The following is a 25348-nucleotide window of genomic DNA, read 5'->3' on the forward strand; positions in this document are numbered from 1 at the left end:
ATCCCTGGCCCTGAGTAGAGTTAACGGGTGTTCTTTCATGATATCTTATGGTATAAAATTCGGAAGTTCCAAGGATAGACCAATGAAGCTAATATTCTGTCAACCAGGGCTTATTTCAGTTCTATAAGTGGGCGCCATTAGCACACAATCCAGGGTGTTCATTTTTCTCACAGTTGCTTTCTGTTGACACTTCACAGTTTCTGCACATGTGCAGTATTCATGAGGATTTTTACTTTTCTCGAGTAAACAGGTATTAAAGAAGATTTAAATGGCAGTTGGTGTTCCCGAATCTTTGGCTGGAGCATTGTGCATGGGTATTTATAGGTAAGTGAGTGACTGAAGGAAAAAGTTGGTGAATAAGTGAAGAGGGGCCCGACACAGGACACAGTAGTACCAGCTCGTGGTAGCTCGTGTGGCTTTGACACCCATTTGAATGTGAGCTTCCCTTCCTCAGACAGAAGCAGGGCTCAGTCACCCTCGACCTGGCTTCTAGTTTTCCACCTCCTCCCCGTTTCTGGGGTGCAGGGGGACTCAGAGAGGGTCACATCCCTGTGGGACTACCCGTAGCCTGTTCACTCTCCCACCATCCCCCACAGCCTGCCCAGTGCTTTAAGCCTGGCAGGAAATTGGCTTGGGTTTTATTGTGTGCTCAAACCCAGCATCCTTTCTTCCTTTTCCTGCTGACCCTGGGAGGCAGCCTCCTTAGGCTCTTGGTGTGTGTAAGGAACCAACTGCTCCTGCCATCCTCCGTCTCTTTTTGTGTGTGTGTCTCGTGTAGCCAACACACCAGAATCTAAGCTCTTTCCGGGTCAGAGATCCCTAGAGAGTGGTTGTCTTGTTGAAGGAAAGTGAACATAGGCCAGACAAGAATCACAAGGGCATCTGCCAGGATAAACAGGTTCTCCGTGAGCAGGACTCCAGGCTAGGGGTGGTGTCCTGGGCAATAGGCTAGTGTCACGATAAAGAAGTGCCCTGTGCCAAGCACACTGGCAAAAAAAAAGTCACCGATTCATGAAAATGTGAAATAGGTTTATTCATTTTATTTATTAACTATTCAGTATCAGCTGAGACGTACCCTAGTTTGTGTGAACATGTCTCCAGTGATGAAAAGCTGTGTATCTTGATGGGAGAAGATCCGAACTGTGTCAAGAGTTGTAATTTATATGTTGAATGGTGGTTTTGAGGGTACTTGTTCACTTGGTTTACTTGAAAAATGATGGCAAGATAGGTCCTAGAGTACATACATGGTGCAAGGCGGTAGTGTCCCTGGAACCCCGGCTTGTCATTAATTCATATCCCAAGTGTGATTCATAAGTAAGGAGTCTCTTTTGTGGCCTAAGTTAGTGAGGAGCATAGAGATGGGTGTAGCTAGTTGCCTTGGTACTTGAAGGCCAGAGGATGGCAAGTAGGAGCCCAGCCATGGGAGTTTTGGGATATAGTAGGATACTGTTTCAAAATAAGCAAAAGAAGGTCCTGGGTTCCATCCCCATTATGACCAAAAACAAATTAAAAAATTAATGAAATTATTGCAAGGACCACTTATGAGAATGCGGTCAGTACCAACGGTCATGGATAAGGGTTAATCCAACTCAACACAACCTAATTGCATTAAAAATACAGCATGGTTATTTTAGTATCTTAATATTCCATATTATTTTATACCACTTCATATTTAAACAGCCCTTCATTGATCTATGCTATTAGCTCTCTGAACGGCCAGGAATTTAGCTCAGTGGTTTCGCAGCCCACCTCAAAAGTGCAAGGACCTGAGTTCAATCCTCGGTAGAAAAAAAAAATTTTTTTTCCATGTTACCTCTCTGAGCAGGTAGCAGGAAAGGTTAACTCACTGTCTGTTATGGAGGAAGACAGACGGTGGCTTCATAGTGGCTCTTGTGGCATCCTTGAAACACAGAGAAATTAAAAGAAAAGGATACAATGGGCCCTTGAATCCTGATGAATCAAGGACAAAGTGAATGAATGCATGAGAAAGAAGGATATAGTACCCACCAAATCTTAAATTGTATAACAAAAAAAAAGACTTTAAATATTTTTAAAGTACTGAAACCCATAAAAATAATGGATGATTAGCTACTCTAGAAACAGGTGTACATAATAATCAGAGCCGTTACACTGGGTTCATGGCCTGTTGCTCTTGCTTTGTTGCCTTGTATTTATTTATTTCAGAGATAATGAAATTACCGGAGCAAATGGCTAATTAAATGGCTGTGGGTCATGTGTGGCAAATGCTGTGTGCGGGCAGGGAGGGAGCAGAGTTGCGGACACCACGGGTGCCCACCTGACAGGCCCGGTCCCTCCCCTCTGTGGCAGAGGGGTCTGTAGCAAGGGCTCAGGAACTCTGCGTGTCCTGGTCTTAGTCTCTTATAGCTCATCATTACTTTGAAAGTGAGTCAATGAATAAATCATTAAGAAAATTGAATAGATGTATAAACAAATTCATTAAACATCTATAAAGGAATGAATGAAGAGAGCCACAGGTGGACTGGTACATGCAGCAAAATGGCGAGATTTTGACCTAAATGAGATAATGCAAGACCTCTGGTGAGAATTATTAGGTGGTAATTTCTATTAATCCAACAAAGGTGGGGTTCTTTCTCTGAAGTTAGGGACATATTGACAAATGTTTTACTCAGAATTTTTGAGTGGCTTCTTTGGTTTCCCAGCTATGATGTGAAAGGGAATGAATGTGTTTTGTTTTGTTTTGTTTTATTTTGTTTTTTGAGACAGGGTCTCACTATGTAGTTGAGATTGACCTGGAACTCACTAAGTAGCCCAGGCTGGTCTCGAACTCACAGCGATCCTCCTCCCTCAGCCTCCTGAATGCTGGGATTACAGGCGTGCGCCACCACACCCGGCAAGAATGAATATGTTTTTATCATAATTAATTAAGAGAGAGAAGATGGTGGACCAGGGATAAACATAAATTAGGAAACAAGTATTGAGATAAAGCCATTCATGGGTTACCGATGGCCATATAAATGACCTGATGTCCAGGCTCCTGTTTTAAGTTCACTGATAAATTCATGTTGTATTGTTTAGGTTTGTGCAGCTGATAAATTTTCATTTCTTAATTATACTTTAGAAGATAGATATAGGATTAAATTAATCTGATAATTAAATATTAAACAATTAGATACAGATACAAACTGCCTGTAATGATTTATCAGTGAAAGAGAAAATAATACTTAAAGAATGAGCCATTGGGAAAAATGAGCCATGAAACAATTTAAAATCCATTTAATTTGGAGCAAGTTGGAGCCATTAATAGAAGGTGGAAGAGAGAAACAATTTAATACCTAATTTTTTTTCCCACTCTTGGTTTACTCATTCTGTCATGGATAAGATAGAAGTTTCTGACCAGGAGGGAAAATATCATCACTGAAGGAAAAGGAGAGTTGTCTGGATGTTCTTTACTAAGTACTTAAAATTTGGACAAGAGAGGAAGGACTGAAGAAAGGGTGCCATCCCTGGGGAACGTGAGGAGTAGGCAGTGCCAGGCGTGTGGCCGTGAGGTTCCCAGAGGAGGGTGACAGGCTTTGGCTCTGGAAGAGGGACAGAAAACAGAAGGTAGTGACATTCATAGATCTTGTTCTTGCTTTGTTGGGTTTCAAGATATTGATAAGTAATTATTAAGTAATCCCTGAACAAATCAATTAACAAATGTATAAATGAAGAAAGAAAAAAACGTGGCCAGCCAGAACCAATGAGAATTACCTCGGGACATATGAATCAATGATTTTGATTAAACCCTGTAACACTGAGGTCTGTTATGTGAGCAAATCTAATTAGTTGCCTCATGGGACTGGGCTTCAGTGGGGTGTGGAGGCGCTTTGCTCCTGGGCTCCTGTAGACCATTGGTTGGCCTGCTGTTCTTGTCACAGGTGTATAAAGAAAGATGACAGTGGAGGAAGACAGTGGGAGCTAGATACTTGTTAATTGTGGCAGGATGTAATGAGGTATTAATTATTAAAGTATTTCAGGGGAGCTGAATTCTAACAACTACTTAGTGCAAGGCTGTTACCACGTTGGGTAAGGAGCACACAGGTAGATGTATGTCAGATTCAGAGTTGTTTCTGCTTGGTGATTGTTAATTTTCTTCAGGATTTTATTGAGGGCAGGGATATGGCTCAGTGGTATTGTACATGCCTGGCACACACAGACAGGATGTGGACAAGGGGAAAAATAGATCCAGAGTATTTCATAAAAAAAAGAAAACATAATAAATGATTCAGAACTACGTAACTGATAGAAGATCAAGCACAGGACAAGGTTAAGAACCTGTTTCATGATAGGAGTTGTGATTAAATTGGTTCTGATCAAGGAGATTCATTGAAAAATACACATTTAGTTTCTTCCTGTGGGTAGTGAGTATATGGGCAAATGGTAGTGCTATCTAGAGCTCTTCTTCAAGTTCTATAGGTTCATAAATATTGATGGCATTTAAATGGATTGATTGGTTGATTGATTGATGGTACTGGGGATTTAACCTAGGGCGTTTGCTCTGAGCTACATCCCCAACATTTAAAAATCACCAACCTTTACAAATTTTTTACTTTGAGTCAGGGTCTCACTCAGTTGTTAAATTGCCCTGGCTTTTTGCTCTAACTTGTGATCCTCCTACCTCAGCCTCCAAGAATGTTATGTGCCACTGTGCTGGGCTTTATTTGTGCTTCATGCAGTGCTCGGTACTGGACCTAGTGCCTAACTTAGACTAGGTGAGCAGTGTACTACTGAACTGCATTGTCAGCCCTTGAGGGCATTTTTATAAGCAAATTAAGGATTCTTTTAAAAGAGGGCAGGCATGGACCAATGATGGTAATATGTCACTTAAGAAGTTAATTGTTGGGCTGGGAGTGTTAGCTCAGCAGCAGAACATTTGCCGAGCATAAAGCCCTGGTTCCCCAATGCTGGGGAAACACACACACACACACACACACACACACACACACACACACAAACAAAACCCAAACTCCATCAAAGTCCATTATTACAAGAGCCATTATCAGGTCTACACTACCGATGTCCATATAAATAAAAGGGTCCCAAGATGCTCCCCACTTTGGATTAAGGACATAGAGGTAGTTATTTGTAATAATATTTCAGACCATTTATTATGAAAAATGAAAATATAAACAAATTAAGACCATTAGGAAATAACACATAACTGAATAATTGAATAAATTCATAAAGTAAGGTCAAATATATAGGATTGGTGGGAATGTGTCAAGAAATAAAGTAAATTAAACCAATTTTTATGACAAACCTGTAAGAACAAATCTAGGTTCTCATCTGTGTAAATGGTGTTCAATCTACAGAATTGGGAGCAGGCAAAGTTCTTACTCTTCTTTAAGTGTGTAGATTTAGTTTTGTTTTTGTTTTTTTGGTACCAGGGATCGAACTTGGGACCTTGCACTTGTGAGGCAGGCGCAGAACCACTGAGCTAAATCTCTGGTCCCACAGGTGTGTAGATTTAGAAGGTTTCATTATATTACAGAGATTACTAATCAAAAATCTTAAAGAAGGGCTGGGAATTTAGCTCAGTGGTGCCACTGCCTCACAAGCTCAAGGTCCCAAGTTCAATCCCAGGTATTAAAAAAATATTGTAAATAAGACAGTGGATATTTGGGGACTACCAGTGTGAATGCGGTCAAGAATTCAGTTGTTTGGTATATCTGGTACAGCAGGACCAGGGCTTCATTAAAAAAAAAAATTCCCAATCTCCATTGCTTCTTGAATTTTGTGCATTTTACTCCGCAGATGCAATGTCCTACAATGGAGAGCTTTGTGGCCCACAGCGTGGTTGTCACTTCTGTGGTGAAGCAGCAAAAGGACCCAGGCAAGTCACTGAATTTTGTCATTCTGGCTTGGAGGGGGTGTTTCAGCTGTCCACAGATCCTTTTTAAAGGGGTGAATGGTACCTGAAAACACAAGTAAATGCAGAGGGGATGGGATTGGGGTCTTTCACCCCCAAATGATGACTTCATAAGACATACATTAGTTACCTAGAGTGAGTCATTCCTGAGTGTTTGTGTACTTGTAAAGATCGCGTTATGCATGCTTAATGAATATCATTTAATCTTTCAATTAAAAGTAAAGTAGAATTTAGAAAAATCAAAGGATGTTGGGCATGGACCAATGTTGGGAATGTATAATGAACTCTGAGGTAAGATTGAACGATTTTAGTACAACCGACATCCATTAGCAATGAAGTTAGGGTGTGCTGCATTCACTGTTATGTTGCTTAATATCCCATTCTGTTTACCTATCGATAAAGGTGTAGGTTTCTAATCACCGAGGAGGAAATGCCTACTACCTAGGGATATACAGAGTTCTCAGTGTTCTTGGGGGAGAGTGGGATGTCAGGTAGTTCACTGGACTTTGAAGGATGAGGAAAGGAAATGCTTGGTGCCCAGGCTGAGCAGTGAGATCTGGGGCAGGGAGGAGGCTGCACTACTGACAAGTGCAGTCTGTCCAGCTGCAGAGAGACCACATCGCCCATCTCTGGGAAATGCACTCTGGGCAGTAGGCAAAGGTCTTGGAGTTTTGTGTTGCATGGGTCTTCATGTTTTTAATCGGTGGAACTGTGAAATAATCAATAAATAATACATAGACAGGGAAATGAATAAGAAAATTAGTAATTCAGGTGGGTGTGTGAATTCACAATTTTGATTTCACTGCTAACCTGAAGTCCACTAGAAAAAGACCAAGTTACTTCCTCTGGGAATGGAATGAGAATAGAAATTCAGGCCAGCAGGAATGTGGCTTTTAGGCTTGAGTAGTTCCTGGGCAGGGCTTACTAGTGAATAAATGGGTATGTGGATGAATGCGTGTGTGACTGAAGATGAAGGCTGTTAGGTGTGGATCACGAACAAGTACTAGGAGTAACACGTTGGTGTAATGCTGAGTTTCCATATTCATCCCCTGTGGGGCAAGAGGAACCTGTGGGGCAGAAGAACCTTCTCAGCTGACTCAACCCGTCCATGTTGGCATCTTGGGTTAGGCAGAGGTTGCTGGTTTTGGGTCTTTATTAAGAAGGGGGAAGAAATATTTACATAAACAAATGATCAGGTAACTAAGTAGCTGAAAAGGAGCAAGCATGGGCCAGTGCAGGAAATGACTTACATGACACTAGTTGTGATTAGTCTGTGTTCACAGAATTTTATTAAAAAAACCAAGAAACAGTGAGGGATGTACAGTCAGGTATTTGTGTGGACACTGAGTGGGTAAGCTGTTATTAATATATTTATTTTTACTGGTACATTTTAGGTATAGAGTGCAGTTACATTCATCATTGGGATCTTGTGTCTTTACATGACAGATCTTGGTTCTTATTTTTTCCCCATTCCCCTGCCCTCCCTTCACCCCCTCTACCCTTCCCTATTTACACAGACTTTGTTTCCATTTTTTCTTTTTCTCTTATTTTTTCTTTTCCCTTCTTACCTTTCCTGTACCCTTCCCACTTCCCCTACACCTTTAGACCTTTTCTTCCGATTACACAATATCAATTATACATTTTGATTCTTATTTCCCATTTTAGTTTTTCACACCAGAGAAACTATTCAATATTTACATGTTTGTCCATTTAATTTCACTTAAGGCTATGTCTTCGATGTGTGTCCAGTTAGCTATAAATGTCTCTCATTTATCCTTCTTTATGGCTGAGTAGTACTCCCATTTTATAGAAAAACCACATCTTCTTTATCCAGTCCCCGGTTGATGGACAATTGGGCTGTTGTTTTCAATACTTTTTGTGTTCAGATAAGAAGTCTCTAGGTCACAGGTGCTTTTAATGTTTTAAATTACTGAATGAACATGGTCATATCTCAAGCGATTACTTAAAAGACAGCCAGTGGTGGACAGATGTCATGTGTGATGTGGAATAAGGCTAATGACCAGTCTTGCTCTGCCTGGCTGATGTCCACGTGCAGGAAACAGGATCTAGGCACCTAGAATGCAGGTTCAATTCTCAAAGACAGGTCTATAATCGGAATATTTTAGTTCTGGGTGGTTGGTTTGTTTGCTATTTTTTAATTGAGAAAGTGCCAACTGGGCCTAACATTGAGAACATATCATATGACCATAATTAGGATTATACATACCACTGAGCTTTATTTCAAAAATCAAAGTAGGGGGCCGGGGATTTAACTCAGTGGTACCGCCTCCTGCCTCACAAGCACAAGGACCAGAGTTTGATCCCTGGTAGGATTTAGGTGGTTAAGTTATGGACAGCTGTTCAATAACCTTGACCCTTATGTTCACTATTGATACATTGTTACAAAGGATGAAAATAAGTTCATATCTAGATCAGTTGTGTAGAAGGGCCAATGAGGAACATGTGTTATAAACCAAAGATAATGATTACTCTTGTCACACCCAGATGTTGCCCAGATAATTTATTAGAACTTGAGGTTTCTCCCTCTTTGAGTAAAGTGCCCACTGAAATGTGTGTGCAACAGTTCTTTAGAAAAGTGGATAATTAATTTATTCCATGCAAATTATAGTCATGAATAAATGAATGAATCAGTAGACATGTAAATTAGAAAAATTTGCACATCACTCATGAGAATATGCCATGAAACAAAGATTTACATTTATCCAATTTTGCCCAAGTGAGATCCATTAAAATCAATCACGAGCTGTTGAGTTTGTGGACCAGGGGTATGTAGACAGATATTTCTGATAGATATGGTTCTTGTTCTCCTGTTGTTATTCATTATACCATTTAAAAATATAAACTAAAGAAGCTAATAATTAGAGTGCCATTCGTGAGCAGTGATGAGATTGTGAGAGGACACAAGTTCAATTTATCTAATAATGCAAAACACTTCCACGAACAAAATCTTAACTATAGGCTCTTGCTTGCTTTTGAAAGTATGTGTTTTCCTTCACCAGCTAAGTGTACCACCACTGATTTAATCATCCTCTAATGCTAAAGGTCTAGGCTTTTACCTCTGTGGGTAAGGAAAGAAGAGATTTATGTAGGTAATAGTTAGAGTTTAATGTTCTTGGGTTTGGAGGTTAGTTTATGGGTGTCGGCTGCATTTTTCAAAGTCATAAATGGATATATTAGTAAATAAAACCAGCTAACACCAGCAACGACCATTGATGAGAATGTGCTCAGATTTGAGATTTATAGTAAATCTGATTCAGCACCAGTAAAATCCAATAAAAAAGATGCAAGATGTTTCATTCATGTTCCTGGCTGCTTCATATTCTGTTTTATTTTTGCATTGTGATTCATTTAAGAACCTCTCTACTGACAGAGATTTAAGATCTTAATTCCTTGAGGGAAAAGCATTTAGGAAGATGGATAATATTGTCAGTGTTCTCCCTGGTTGTGGAGTAAGATTATAGTTCCTTAGTTACTCTTGGAGCCATCTTTAAGTGAAAAAAGGTAACCTGGGCCAACGGCTATCATGGATCCATTCTGAAACATGGATGTTGATTTATAGATGCAAAACATGCACATCTGTTATAAAATGTGCCCTCATGTATTAGCTCTGGAAAACAAGCATTCAGACTGTAACTAGAAATATTCAAGCATGTTGTTAGGCTTTTTGCTACATGAGAATTTATCATATAATTATTTAGTGAGTCACTGACTAAAAGTATGAGCAATGTCCAAATAAAGGAAGAAAAGTATATCGAGTGTAGAATAATAAGTAATTTGGGATGTATGAATAAAAATATATCAAGTGTAGAATAATAATATTTTGGGATGTATGAATCAAAGATTTGGATTAGATTCTGTAACTTAGAGGTCTGTTAGAAAAAAATGAACCTCCACATTTCTTCCATGGGAAGAGGGCTTTCTAGCAAAAGTTGAGGATACTGCCGGGCCTGGTGGTGCATGCCTCTAATCCCAGCACTCAGGAGGCTGAGGCAGGATGATTGCTGTGAGTTTGAGGCCATCCTGGGCTACATAGTGAGTTCCAGGTCAGTCTCAACTACATAGTGAGACCCTGTCTCAACCCTCCCCCCACCAAAAAAGTTGAGGATACTCAGGGAGTTGGGTCTTAATTCTTCATGTTGGAATTATATTATAAATGAACCAATGCAAAATAGAGATGTGTAAAGAATGGCTGGGTTTTTGCAATTCTGCAGTTAAACAAGGATTATTATTTTTTATTATTTACTAAAGCACTGAGTCACATAATAAAAATAGATGCTGTCTTTTCTTTTCTTTTTTTCCTCATTGAGTTTATTAGTACATTTTAGGTATACAGTACAGTTACATTCATTATTGGGATCTTTACCTTTACATGACAGATCTTGGTTCTCACTTTTTCCCCTTGTCCCTGTCCTCCCTTCACCCCCTACTCCCCTCCCCATTTACAAACATTTTATTTCCATTTTTTCATTTTCTCCTATTTTTTTTCTTTTCCTTATTACCTTTCCCCTACCCTTCCCACCTTCCCTACACCTTTGGCCCTTTTCTTCCTATTTCACATTGTCAATTATCTCAGGATCTTATGTACTATTATACTTTATTCACACTAGAGAAACTATTCAATATTTACATGTGTGTGACTTATGTGTTTCACTTAGGACTATATCCTCAATATGTATCCATTTTCCTATGAATGAATCTAATTTCTCATTCTTTATGGCTGAGTAGTATTCCAGTTTATAGAAAAACCACATCTTCTTTATCCCGTTGATGTGGTCTTTCTTATGGTTTCCCATTGAGGACATAGTCATTCCATGAACATCCAGGTGGTTTGGATCATGATATGTTGCTAGCTGTCGGTTTTATTTAATAAAGAAATAAATCATTTATATAGAAAATGATGTTTAGAATAATTGCCTAACTAAAAGAAAGCTAAATATGGACTCCTGTTGTGCATATGACAGTTATTATCCCAGTTCTCTTTGAATATAATTTTTCAAAAAGCACTATGTCCATTATATATCTGTGAGCCATGAGCATACACAAATAGGTAGGTACGTAGGTAGGTAGGTAGATACTGGTATAATTAGTTGAACTATTCTTTTTGATGTATTGATAAAAGTGAGTAAATGAGTTCACATCTCAGCCAACTGTGGGCTGGTGAAGAGCAGGTGTCATGAAACAAAGGTATGATTGATCTGCATTTTTGGGTGAAGACAAAAGAATTCTAGACTCATCCCATTGTGGACAGAATGTATATCGGGAGTTGCAGGAAAGTGTATTCAATCTTGGATTGCTGGTGGGTTTTATTCTTTTTTTAAAAAAACGCGAAGAGAGTCAAACAATTCTCTGCATAATAAAAATCACAAGTGAGTCAGTTAATGCATAAATTAGAGTAAATTGTGGATCAATACATCACGGGCACTCTTGGCCGTGAACAGTTTGGTCCCCTGAAGCAGATTAATGAGGTGAGGGTGTCTAAATGGTGAGGAGTATATAGATGGATAGTTGTAAGAGTTTCATTTATTTCTCCTATACTAGGTGATAGATTTAAATGTTCATTATATTAAAAATTAAACAGTAAATAAATCAGTGAATAAAAAGCCTAGTTATTCTCCAGTCAGTAATGAGAATGTGATAGGAACTAAAGTTTATGATTAATCTAATCCCTCATGACTCAGGTCTATTAAAAGAAGTTAAGGCTGTGCTATTCTATTCTTTATAAAGTGTGTGTTTTACTTCACAGAACAAAAACACCATAGATGACTCAATTATTCTGTAGTAACAAAGACAGCAGTTTTGAGCTCTGTGGTAAAGAGCTTAGATATTACTATTGAGCACAGTCACATTTCGAATGCTTGGTTCAGGTGGTTTGTCAGTCGTTACATTGTGTCAAAGGAATAGATGGCCAGGCATATAAATAAGTAAAAGGATGCCATACAGGAACCACCAGTGGGTGGAAAACACCAAAGTTTGGGATAAATCCCACCAACTCAGCACAATTTAAGTCTGTTTGTAACGGTGGGGGCTTTTAGCCACCCTTAGGGGTTTTTGATGTTACGACTTACTCCGTGCCACTGTTGACTGAATCACCTCTCACGCCATAATGCTCTAGACCATCATCTTTTTAAGGTGGGAACGGACAGGAAGGAGGAGGACTGTGTGTGGCCTCAGTGAGTGTTGAGGTGGTGGTTCATGGAGAGTCATTGTACAGGATGGGCATCCCAAATCTGAGAAGCTAAAATCTGAAGATTTAAGAAAAATTGGAAAATTTTAAGCACCAACATATACCACAAGCAGAAGATTCCACACCTGACCTCACATGGAAGGCTGTGGTCAAAACACAGGGGCACTGAAAATACTGCATAAAGTTACTTCCCTGCCACGTGTATAAGGTGTGTGTGTGAGTCCTGTCTCTGAGAGCGATCAAATATTCCACACTTGGAAAGATCTAAAATCTGAAACACTTCTGTCCTGAATGTTTTGGCTGAGGGCTACTCCGGCAGCTGTGGCTGTGTGATCAGTTGCCCCGTGACTTGGTGGTCAGAACAGTGGTAGAAGGCTGACGTTCCACACTGTCTCTGCGGGCAGGAACCCAGGAGACGTGCAGTGACCATGGGATGTGGGGGTCCCATGAGTTTGCAGGCCAGGTGTCAGGGGCACTTGCTGGCATCTATCAGCTTGACCATGTTGGGGTCTACTGCTGTGACTCACACCTGTAGGACCACAGTCCCTTCCCACATGGAGCTTTCCTCTGCGCCTCACAGCAGGACAGTTTCACTCCTCCAGAGCTGTCAAATAAGACAGAGATAGGCTGCCAGGATTCATGGAGGTCAGGGACAACACAAGTCCATGGGTACTAGGAGCTATGGACCATTGGGGGCCATCTTGGAAGCTGGCTACATGTACTACTTTCAGATGTGGACAGATTAAATAAAAGGACCAAGTGGAAAATTGTAACATAGAGTTGATATGAAGCAAGGAAGCTGAGTAATCCATGTGAGTAACTGAGACCTATTGCAGAGATGCTCCCTGTCAGTTATATAGGACTACACCTGGGTGATAGGTAAGGGGCCTTGTTCTTAGGTTTCTGCTTAATTATTGATGACTCAGTGAGTGAGGTGACAGATTGAAAGAGAGCCAGAGCCAGGTGTGGTGATGCACACCTGTAATCTTAGCACTCTGGGAGTGAGAGGCTGAGGCAGGAGGATTGCAAATTTGAGTCCTGTGCGGGCAGTGTGAAACCCTGTCTCAACTCTGTGCCCTGGGTTCAGTCCCCAGTGCTGACAAAGAAAGTGTGCCAAGCCTTGACCAATGATGAGTATTCTGGGGTGTCTGAGTCAATGATTTTGATTAAGCACTATACCTCTGAGGTCTACTATAAGCCGGGTATGGTGGCGCATGCCTGTAATCCCAGTGCGGAGGGAGGCTGAGGCAGGAGGATTACAAATTCAAACCCAGCCTGGCAACTTTTAGCAAGACCCTGTCTAAAAAACAAAAAAAAAAAAAAAAAAAAAAAAAAAAAAAAAAAGAAAGAAAGAAAGAAGGAAAGAAACTGAGAACTGAGGATATAGCTCAGTGCAATGGCTCCAGGTTCAGGTCCCCAACACACATACACACACACACACACACACACACACACACACACTCACACACGTTGAACAGAAGAGGGCCTTGATCACTGACCCAGCCCCATCATTCAGGTTTCTGATGCAGTTTGTAAACCCACAGATGACGGTGGTATTCCAAGTGTTTGTACAAATGCACTCATCATCCAGCCAGTTATTTTGAAGACAGGAAAGCCAGCATTATTGCTATTCTGACCTCGATACTTATTTATTTATTTAGTGTGGGAGTAGTAGATGGGTGTTTGACCCCCATGTTCCATTGTGACAATAATTTACATATGTAAATAAAGTTGTAAAGCATTGTGCTATGATAGGACTATCTTAGAAACAAAAACAGAACTATTGTATTCTAATATAATGCAATTGAGACTTTTAAAGTAAAGAAGGTAGGGGGCTAAATACGATTTCATTTTACTTTGGCATTTTATCAGATGAATTTATGATTAGTGATTCATTGAATGAACCTTTAAACAGTGGTACAAATAAGTGAAGAAAGTCTACAAGCCTAGTCCTGTGATTAATACCTTGCAGGATTTGAATAAGAATTTTAATTAAACCCTAAAGCTTTGAGATCCATTAGAAAAGGGGAACTGCTATTTGTGTGGGAAGATTTTATTCTTGAAATTTCTTAATACAAAGTATATTCTTATAAGAAATCAAGGCATGAATGAAAGAATATATAAATAAATGCAGAAAAGGAGAGCTGTGATTGGCTCAATTATGGAAGTATGTCAGGTAATAAGGAATACAATTCACAGTGATTACTAAAGCTGAATTCCAGTAACCTATAGTCACATTCTACTACAAGACTTTTGTTGATTCTTTCCATTTTTCTATATAGATTATAAGGCACTGTTTCATTTCTTTTTTTTCTTATCAGTTTACCTTTTATTTCCTTTTCCTATCTTACTGCATTGGTCAGAGCCTTCAATGTAGTTTTGAAAATCAGTGGTGAGAGGGGACATCCTTGCCTTGTTTGTGACTTTAGAAGATTTAAGTTTTTACCTATTAGGCGTAGCATTAGTAGGTATGGGGCTATTATTTTGTTTTATTTTCATTTTGGATATTCTTTATGAAGTTGTACAGGTTTCCCTCTATTCCTACTGGACCATTTTTTTAAAACCAAGAATCAGTATCAGGTTTCTTTAAATGTTATTTTTCTATATCTACTAATATGATCACATGCATTTTTTTTTTCCTGTTGATGTGTTGGGTTTAATTAGTTGAGTTTCAATTTTTGAATCAGGTTTGCATACATGAGAAATTCACTCTATTGTGAATTCTTTTTATACATTGTTGTATTTGATCAGTTCACATTTTTGAGTATTTTTGTATATATATTCTTGTATATATGTTTTTGCACATATGTGAAACATTGGTCTGTAGTATTCTTTCATGTTCTTTTACTTCTGTGAGTATTAGCGTAATGCTGGCCTTTTAGAATGAGTAGAAGTATTTCCTTTATTTCTGTCTTTGGAAAGAAATTGTAGACTTGCTTTAATTTCCCCCTTATATGACGTAATTTACCTGTTAACCATCTGGGCCTGGCGGTTTCTGGTTTAGGTTATTAGTTATTGATTCAAGTTCTTTAATAGATACAGACCCATGCAAATTGTTTTTCTCCATGTGTGAGTTTGCCAGATTGAGTCTGTTAAAAAAAACTGGTCCATTTCATCTGGGTTGTCAAATTTGTGGGTGGAGTTATTGATAGCATTCATTTTATATACTTTTAATATCCATGGAATCTGTAGTACTGTCCCTTCATTTCAGGTAATAATAATTTGTGTTCTTTCTCTTTGAGTTTTCCAAATAACAGCTTCTCCCCCATTGGTTTTTCCCTATGATCTGTTTCCAGTCTCATTGATTTCTGGTGCAATTTTTGTTACTTTTTTCACCTGGTACCAGGGATCAAACGCAGGATGTTGTTCTTGGTAGGCAGGTGCTGCCCCACAGCGCTCTATCCTCTGCCAAAATTTTTGTTATTCTAATTCTGCTTACTTTGGACTTAATATGCTCTTCTTTTTGTAGTTTCTTAAAGTGGGACCCTTAAATTGTTGATTTTTTTGAAACTTTATTTATTTCAGTTTAACATTATTTTTAAGTGAACACAACAAGGTATTATTATACATTTGCAATTTGGGATGATGCAATCCAGCTAATTAACTCTCACCTCATTTGCCTATGATTTTATTATTAAATATTTAAAATTTGCTCTGTTATTATTATTATTTTATTTATTTATTTATTTTTTTTGGATACCGGGGATTGAACTCAGGTCCTTGCACTTGCAAGGCAGGCCACCGAACCACTGAGCTAAATCCCCGGGCCCACTCTCTGTTATTTTGAAATATACAACAAATTATTACTGACTATAGTCACTCTGCTGTGCAGTAGGACTCCACATTTATTCTTCCTGTGCATCTGAATCTTTCATTGGCTATTAACCAATGACTCCACGTCGTCTCCCTCATACCTGACTCTACTTGCTGGTTACAGCCATTTCCTTTTTCCATTCAGTTTTTTGGTGTATTTTAAATATACATTATGATCACATAATCATTGGGAATTTGTGCTTATTCATAATTTATCTTGGTTCTTGTTTTTTCCTGTTCCCTGCCTTCCCTCCCACCTCTCTACCCTTCCCTATGTGCAAAGAGTTTGTGTACATTTTTTTCTGTCTTGTCTCATTTTTTTCTTTTTCTTCTTTCCTTTCTTCCCACGTTGTCCCTACTTCTCCTTTCCTTTTACTCTTTACTTCTCAGAGTTCAATGTTTTTAGATTCCACACATGTGAGATCATATGGTATTTTTCTTTCTGTGCCTGGCTTATTTCACTTAGTACCAGGTCCTCTCCATATTGTCACAAATGGCAGACTTTCTCTCCTTTTTGAGACTGCATAGTATTCCATTGGATTTATATCTCCCACATTTTTTTTTGTTTGCTTTTTGGTGCCAGGGATCGAACTTGGGTCCTTGCGCTTGCAAGGCAGGCCACCGAACCACTGAGCTAAATCCCTGGCCCCTCTACCACATTTTTTTTTATCCATTCATCCACTAGTGGATGTTTATGTTGATTCCATTGATTGACTATTGTGAACATAGGAATGTAGGTATTCTTTTGCGACTTTGATTTCTGTTCCTTTGGATATATAAGTGGGATTGCTGAATCACATGGCAGTCTTTTGGGTTTCCATTTTTTCTATCAGTGTTTTATAGATTTTGATATATAGGATTTAAAAAATCTCCTTAGCTAAATTTACCCCTCTCTATATTATTTGATTTAAAAAATTGGATTATTCTCTTAATTTACTCTTTTGGTTAGTATATAGAATTTACTAATGATTTTTGTGTGCTGATTTTGTGTCTTGCAATTTTACTAAATTTGTTTATCACTTCTGATGGTTTTCTTTCTTTCTTTCTTTCTTTCTTTCTTTCTTTCTTTCTTTCTTTCTTTCTTTCTTTCTTTCTTTCTTTCTTTCCTTGGTCAAGTCTTTAGTTTTCTATGTATCCAATCACATTGTCAGTGAATAGAGACAGTTTCACATCTTCCTTTCCTATTCAGATGTATTTCATTTCATAATCTATGTAGTCTACTCAGTGATATAAATTTCACTCTGTTCAATTGGTTTCACTGCGTCTATTGTTCATTCATTTTTAATAAAAAGGGAAACTTTATATGAACAGGTTATTGAATATGGGGGAGCAGTTATGGGCACACACTGACCATGTGTCCGAAGAGAAAAGTTCAGAATGATCATATTGTCTTCATTAAATGTTCTTAACAAACCCCAAATGATCTAGGCCGTCATTTATTTGATAAGGAACAGATGTATTACTGTCATTCAGGCCTCATTTCCAGTTTCTTTGCAGTAGCGCCTATTACTATAAATGAACAAATCAATAAAATATTACATTTATTTGAAAGAAGAAAACTACAGATCAATGAAGATTATGTCTTCTAAGATAATGATAATTATTAATTTGGATTTTTACTGCCGATATGCATAGAAAAATGCCTAATCTGCGTGTAGGTCATAGAACACAGGAAAATTTCAGTTCTGGATTACTGGCTGAGTTTACCATTTTGGCTATTCTTTAGAAAATAATCGTGTCAAATCCATGAGCAATTAAGTAAATGAGTAAATAAATGAATATATAAGGTAGACTCAAACAGCTCATCACTCAGAATTGGAATAAAGGTTTCAATGTATACAAACTCAGCAAAAGTCACACCCATTAAAGTATTTGTATAAGTTGTTAAAATATAGAGATATGTTGCAAGATAATTCCTTTTTAAAAAAAATTTATTTGTTTGTTTTTGTTTTTTTTTTGTACCGGGGATCGAACTCGGGTCCTTATGCTTGCGAGGCAGGCGGCGGGAATGACTGAGCTAAATCCCCGGCCCTGCAAGATAATTCTTATTTTGAGTTGATGGTAGATTTCATGGTATTTACCCTGTTATTTAAAAAATACATGAGAGAACGTATCATTCTTGAGGCAGTGATGAAAATTAGGTATAAACTAGAGTTTTTTGATTAATCTAGTACTGCAGATAAATGTTGAAAAGTAGCCTAAACCTATATTACTTCATCATATAAAAGCTTTCTTTCTCTCTTTTTGTGTATATTAAACACCACATGATTGCTTTAATCAGCCTCTAACCATGAGGCCTCAGTTGTTGTTTTGGTGACTAAGGACCCTAGAATGTACAAATGTGGAATATACAAATGATTTAAGTACACATCAAAGAATAAACAGCCCCAAGTCAATTCTGTACCATAGTGAGAATGTGTGGCACAGTAGGTTGTGTATCATTGAAAAGCTAGTTATGTAGCAGATACTTGTAATAATGATAGATACTATTTTTGGATGGTAGGTGCAACAATGGCTATTACATGACTTACAAGTGAAAATAAATGCTGGATTATTTTATAGAGGTCCAATGTTTATTCCTAGCTGGTTAAGCCTACTTTTCTTCCACAGAATGTCCACAAGAGCTGACTTACTCAGCTGTTCTAAGAATCAAAATCTTGGCAGGTAGCTCTGTGGGCAAAGAACATAGAAACTAATGTAAGTAAGACCTCAAGTTCAAGTCCTGTGGAATGCTTTGTTCGTGCTTTGTGGAGTTCAGTGGAATCTATGTCTACATTAGAAACAAAATCCCCAGGAATGGACCGATGATGAGAATGCGTGATGAACCACAAATGTTTGATCTCATTTGGAGGTGATTTAATCATTGTTTTATCTTCAGAAACATCTGATACTACATTTTATATTCCATCATGAATGATTTACACATTTCCTTGCTGATGTGATTCTGTCTGTAAACCCTCGTGAGATGGCCAGAGACAATGTGAAATCTATCTTGAGTGTTGGAAGATGGTGGTCCCATCACTTTTCCATGAATCATCTTTAAAACGTGGGCAAATTGACTCAAAAACGGCCATCGGGGACCAGTGGCCCATACGGACTTGCTAGTTAATCTCACACATCCTCTGAGGTCCAACATATGAGAGGAAATCTAGTCTAGGAAGAAACAGCAACCAACGGGAAAATCTTGTTCTTAGAATTTTATGACTGTAATGTATTCATGAATGAACACCCTAATAAGTGAAGGAAGAAAAATGTGTCTGGACCCATGATGAGTACCATGGGGTATCTGAAACAGGATATTTTGATTAAACCCAAATGGATCTCTGAGGTTCGTTACCAAAAGACACATAATAATTCCTTCTTTGGGGAATGAGCTGATGCTAACATGTCCTTGTACTTTCATGGATTTTTGGATGGATTTGTGTGTGTGTGTGTGTGTGTGTGTGTGTGTGTGTGTGCGTGCATGTACGTATGATGGGTCAAACCCAAACTTCCCTCTGTTCCTGAGTTACTCCCTCATTCTAGAGTTTACTTTTCTTATAAAATCAGCCTATGAACAAAGGCAGATATGAATGGAAAAAGAGGTCAAATCATGTAATTATTATAAAAGAGTTCAATGAACCGTGGGTTGTTATTACAACCTATCCAATACTCCAAACACATTAGCAGTCAAGCTCTTACTATTTTGGTAAGGGACATTTGTATATAAAAGTTTTGTGTTGGTAATGGATTGCTGACTGTTTTATAAAGGAAATGAAATACATTTACTCGTATAAATATTGGTATACAACCACATAATGGAGAGACGAACAGAGACTAATGATGGGAATTTTAATCCAGTCTTTCCATGTCGTGAAAACACTAAAAAGAAGGAAGTGTGTTCTTCTGAGGTGATGACTGTGGACATGTGTGGTACTTTCAAAGTCTTGTGCCCTGCTCCTGCGAAAGGATAGCATTTATTGTCTTTGTTTTCAAGAAAGACATGATTTTATGTCTTAACTTATTTAAAAGTCAGCAAACCGTGGACCAATTAGGGACAGATGTTATAACATGACAATGCTGATCCATCGTTTTTTCTATGACAGGTATTCTAGGAAAAATTCTGAGCTCTCCTATTTTTCGAAAGATGCACATGGAGTTTTTCAAGTTGTAGTAATTTGGTTCTTGAAACAATAAGGACATATTTTTAAAAATAGACTTTTGTTCCTCTGCCAACCACATAGCAGATTTTATCATTTTCTAATTCTGAGGAGCATCAGTGTCACGAATGTGTGTAAGTAAACACCCCAAAGTTCACATTCTGGGCTTGAATGGCATTTCTTTGTGGGTACCCACTGAATTATTTCAGTACAGTAAATTGTTAATATATGAAACTATAGAATGCCAATCATAGACTTGTTATAGCAAGGGACAAGAAAGTTTGATGAATTCATCTAAACCCTAATGAGGACATTACTAAAGCCACGGAGGGCATTTTGCTGTTTAACTTCGCATTTACTGCTTCGGCGGCAGTGACTTATTACGGCCCCTCATTAGGAAGCATCTCGCTCGCGCCTCGGCGGAGCGCCCGGAGAGGAGCAGAGGTCAGTTCGCATAAAGCGTGTGCGGATTCGTAGGTCCATGGTGTTGGTTACTGTGCTTTGTGGATCCCAGTTCTGTGAAAGGACTGGCAGAAGCGCGGTGCATGTGCGAGCCAGAGGTTTCCCGTGTTTGGCGATTGAGCCCATTGGCTCTGCAGCGAGGAGAGCAGTGAACAAATTCTGGTTCTGTTCAAGGCTTTTGTCTCAGTTTTCTGTCTTGGCAGGGTATCGATTATGCAATTATTATTGTGAATCCACGAATGGCTGAATCAATCATTGGGAAGGTTAAGTAACCAGAGATATAAAGAGAGCCACACCCAGATCAATGATGAGTGTCCTTGGAGGAGTCTGAACTAATACATTTGATTAAGCCCTCTGTGTTACTCTCAGGTCCGATACAGAGTGAGAGCCGGTGAGACCTCCTGTAGAGACGCTAAGAGCAGAAGTCGGGAAATTCACGGAGATGCCTTGGGGCTTTTGCATTTTAAAGATGTAGAATATATTACTTCAAGGGAAAGGACGCATAAGTAAGCAGATTGATGTACACACAAATGAAGACCGGCACGCCTATTTAGGGAATAATTAGTAAAGTACAATAAAAAAGTATTGTCAGTATTATTACTCGCCATTAAACAAGTACAATTATTGGAAATATAATGAACAGATGGAGGCTGTAATCTTCTCATGCGGAATACTCTAGTGTCTGTAGTTGAGACAGTTTTTTGTAGTTTGCTGTTTTTTCTTAATAAAAAAGGAAAAATGTGCGCATCAGCCAATAACCCACTAAATAACCATTTTCTTAATAGAGGCCCATCTTGGCAGATATGTGTAATTTCTGTTGGTCTTATTCTTGGATCAGGTGATGCAGTCAGAGCTGTTTATCATATTTAAAACTGTTCAATACTAGACTAAAATAAACATTTTTGAGCCAATTTTATAGGTATCTAATTCTGCTTGACTCTAAATCATTACAAAATCTAAACCAACTTTTTTCCCTCCCCAGATTGAACACAGGACAGCTGATTTAATTGTCTAATAAAGAATGGTCATCCAGAACACAGAGTATAGGTACCACAAAGGCAAGTCTCTTAGTGTGTGATCTTCATTTGGTTGGTTTGTTTGTGGTAGTAGCTGCAAGATTTCAAAGTAGTAACTACATGTATAAAATAAGTAAAACTCTCCCAATAAGGACCAATAATGGGAATGTGTTACAGGTCACAAATTATGTTTAATCCAAATTAAGACAACTGAAATTATTTTAGAGGAAGATAGAAGGTTCTTTGAATAGTGTGGTTGACTTCCACATGGGTGGAGATCTTGGCTGACAGCTCTTTCTGAAACAAGGACTTAGATTAAATTCACCTGCAACTTGAGGGTCCATGGCAAAGAGACACCTGTATTCTCTGCACAGAACTGAGTCCGCAAAACCTTGTTAATGTGTTTGTGGTTTGGGGTGTGTATGAGAGTTATGCATGTATTTACTTAAAACATGTAAGAAAACATGAGTTATTATTAAATTGGAAAGTCTTAGTCCCAGGAAGTTAGCAGAAAAGCCTCCTAGGACTTGGAGACCCCTCGGTCATTTCATGTTGAGGAAGGCTGTCCGCTGATTTATTTTTTTTTAAGTAACCAGAAACGCATTTACATAAATAAGTGTTGTATCTCAATCTGTTTTTGAGAAAGCCAGCAATTAAAGCACCAGTGGAAAGTATGTGATTGGACTTAGAGGTCCAGGTTTGTCCCCACTACCTTTTTTTTTTTTATACCGGGGATCAAACCCAGGACTTTGTACTTGAAAGGGAGGTGGAGGCACCACTGAGCTAAATCCCTGGCCCTTGTCACATTATTCTGATATGACATCTGTAGGAAGGCAGCAAGTCCTAGACCTCTCCTGTGGTGCATACGGAGTTTTGCCAATTCAGTGCACCCATTTTGTTTTGGTGAATGTAAGCTTACAAAAATGATCCCCTGTGATCTCATTAAATGCTCAGTTACTGAGAGATGTAATAAATACAGTAAGAAGGGTCAAACTTGAGCCGTTGGCCAATTGTAATATGTGATGAATCTCCCATATGTCCAGTTTTGTCCAGAGTCTGACAGAATGATAACACTGCTCATACCTTGTATGTAAAAAGTACAGATGGATGACTCTAATAGCTATAGTGATTTGCTTTGTTTTTAAATTCCACAGTATTAGTTATTTATATAAAGGGATAAATTACACAAGTTAATAAATATAGTGTTCTCTCTTTCAAATTACATAACTTAATAAATATAAAGTACTGCTCTCTCCCGATGGTTCAAAATAAAACACAAACCAAAGTTTATGGGCTAATTGATTGCTACCTAACAGCTAAATCAGACTATTTTAGTATATTTGGGCTTTGCTTTTTGCTTCTCAGAGTGAACACAGCCTACTTGTTTTAATTATTATCTTCAAGATCTTATCTTTTAAGGAGAGACGATACCAATGTAAGAAAGAATAAAAATTTGTGTTCTTTCTTCCTTGATCATAATATTCACATAATTATTTATTTCAAAGGGAGAAGTTCAAAAGTGGTCATGCATTGATCAATGATAGAAATTTTTCATGAGTTAATAATTACAACTACTCTAATTCAGCACAACTGAATTCCTTAAGACAAAAAGATGAGTGGGGTCTCTGACATTTTGAGTTTTTTTTGTTTTGTTTTGTTTTGTTTTTATATTGACCTTGTGTTTGTGAGGCAGGTGTGGTGCCACTCAGCTAAATCCCTAGCCCATTCTGAGAATTTTTTTTAAACTTTATAGTTATTTATTTATTTCCTTTGGTACCAGGAATTGAACTCAGGCCCTTACGCTTGCGAGGCAAGTGGCAGAGCCACTGAGCCAATCCTGGGCCCCCATTCTGAGAATTTTTAACAAGATTATTTTTATACTATAGTGAATTCAAACACTTCTCCCTTGGCTGTTATATCCACTGAGAGGAGATGAGAAAATGCAGAGTCTGGGTTTCTCCTTGGCGGTGGTATAAGGTGGTCATTCATCGTATCATCTTTAAAACATAGATATTAACTAAAAGAGGCCCAAGCATGGACCAGTGACTGAGAGCTATGGATAGATGTGGTCCAAGGAAATGGATTGATCCATATTTGCAATACTGAGGCCCCTGGTTTTCAGGAATGTGACCTGTCCAGATCAAGGATTGTTTTCCCCTACTCCACAGATGTTATTAGTGAACCCATGAATAATAATATCCCCGGGTGAAAGCACAGAATACCAAGTCTGGATCAATCATGAGTATGCGTGGGGCATCTGAATCAAGTACTCTGATTAAACCCAGTCTGTAACTCTGAGGTCCTTTGTGTTTGTGGGAAATGTGCTTCTAGAGGAATTAGGAGTTCTTTATCATCCTTAGTTATTCGTTTATGTAGACTTTATTATTTCATATGAAACATGGAGTATTTCAGTGCATGAAAAGGACAGATGATGGGAGTGCCACACACACCAATGTTTGCGTTCAATCTAGTGTGTGGCTGTAACCTTTACTTAAAAATCTATTGACATCTTATAGTTTTTCTTTTGAAACTCTGTCTTTCACCCCAGAACGAGCACCCCAAGATGGATTTGGTCTTTTTCCTGTGGCGAAAATCTTGGCTGTTACTCTTGTGGGTAAGGAGCAATGTTAGTAACAGTTGAGATTTCTGTTGTGATTCATATGTGGTCATGGAACCTAATACTTTATACACAAAAAGTAAACCCAAGAGCACTCCACGTGGACCTCATAGAGATGTGTTATAGGCCAGGAAGCAGTAGGAACCCATTTCAGAACTGAGATTCCTTTTTTAAAAAGATCAAAGACATTTAGATAATTTCCAGAACCGTTTTCAATATTCTGTGTTATTTCCGCAACATGGTTGACTTAAGCATTTCCAGATTGGTAACAATCCAGACTTTCAACTATTTAGAAAATTCTCTTTGAAGGTCACATGTGTAGTTTGGTTCCAGTTGTCGGGTGCCATTGTGGGTTTAGATTGCTCATTATACTCTGTAGAAAATGGCAGCTTCTGAAGACATGGCTCAGTCATGGAGCATCCATGCTGACAGGAATGGTAGGAAGTGACCATCGACGCTTCCATGTCTGAGCTCTGGGTGGGTGTTGAGGCCAGCGATGTACTGTCGCACTGAGGGTCTTGCTCTGTAGAATTAATGAAGGCTAAATGAATGAAGAAAACAAGTGCAGCATCTGGGCCAGTGATGAAGTTGGAGGGTGTCTAAAGAAAACGTTTTGATTAGAGCCACCTGGAACGCTGAGGTCCATTTTAAAAAGTGGCCTCTGTGTTTCCTCTGTGGAAATGAGCTTGTAGCAGGTGTTCAGATTACTCAGGTGTCTGGGCCATCCGTATTCACAGACTGGATATGTACAAGTTGCTGAAGCGTGGATTGTTATTATACATTCATAGTGCCAAGTCCCACTGACCTATGTTGATAAGGGGAGTTGCCTCTTTCTAAAAGGAATGACATCTAGACGTAAGTCTCAATAGCATAGCTTGCTGTAAGTCAGTATTTGCTGGTTGTTTGTACTAGATGAAAATTGTAAAACAAATGACAGATTAGTTATTTAGTTGACAAAAAGAAAGAGTGTTGCTCATCTTGAGTTTATTCCTAGGGAAAGAGTTAATAATTCAAATATAGTTTTATTTAAAAAAGAACATCTGATTTTAAATTTATTTTCTGGATGAACTCATGTTAATTGTACATATTAATGTGTTGTACTCAAACGTATGCATCTGGTTCTTAAATCTGTGTGGGCAATGTGGACATAACAATATTGTTCAAGGTTTTTACTACTGTTAGTTATTTCTCAATTGGTGAGCAATT

The 25348-nt window shown here is 38.4% G+C and overlaps 1 long non-coding RNA gene, 2 other non-coding genes and 2 pseudogenes across 3 annotated transcripts in view; all 5 read left to right on the top strand.

Annotated features, from left to right (window-relative positions):
• The first annotated feature begins 13215 nt into the window (after positions 1-13215).
• On the top strand, positions 13216-13287 carry LOC117287160. The gene has a single exon (XR_004518375.1). It is a non-coding gene; the product is annotated as a small nucleolar RNA SNORD113/SNORD114 family (small nucleolar RNA).
• A 5879-nt stretch (positions 13288-19166) lies between these two features.
• Positions 19167-19242, top strand: LOC117287167 (annotated as a pseudogene).
• A 4511-nt stretch (positions 19243-23753) lies between these two features.
• LOC117287157 lies at positions 23754-23830 on the top strand (annotated as a pseudogene).
• A 241-nt stretch (positions 23831-24071) lies between these two features.
• The window catches only part of LOC104851779, a 38599-nt gene continuing 37322 nt past the window's right edge, over positions 24072-25348 (top strand). Inside the window, exon 1 of the long non-coding RNA XR_777285.2 lies at positions 24072-24139. This is a non-coding gene — a long non-coding RNA (uncharacterized LOC104851779). The remainder of the gene's footprint in view (positions 24140-25348) is intronic.
• On the top strand, positions 24715-24788 carry LOC117287168. The gene has a single exon (XR_004518381.1). It is a non-coding gene; the product is annotated as a small nucleolar RNA SNORD113/SNORD114 family (small nucleolar RNA).

The sequence above is a fragment of the Fukomys damarensis genome, unplaced genomic scaffold (genome assembly GCF_012274545.1).
Source record: "Fukomys damarensis isolate Sample0158 unplaced genomic scaffold, DMR_v1.0_HiC HiC_scaffold_21, whole genome shotgun sequence".
NCBI lineage: Eukaryota > Metazoa > Chordata > Mammalia > Rodentia > Bathyergidae > Fukomys > Fukomys damarensis.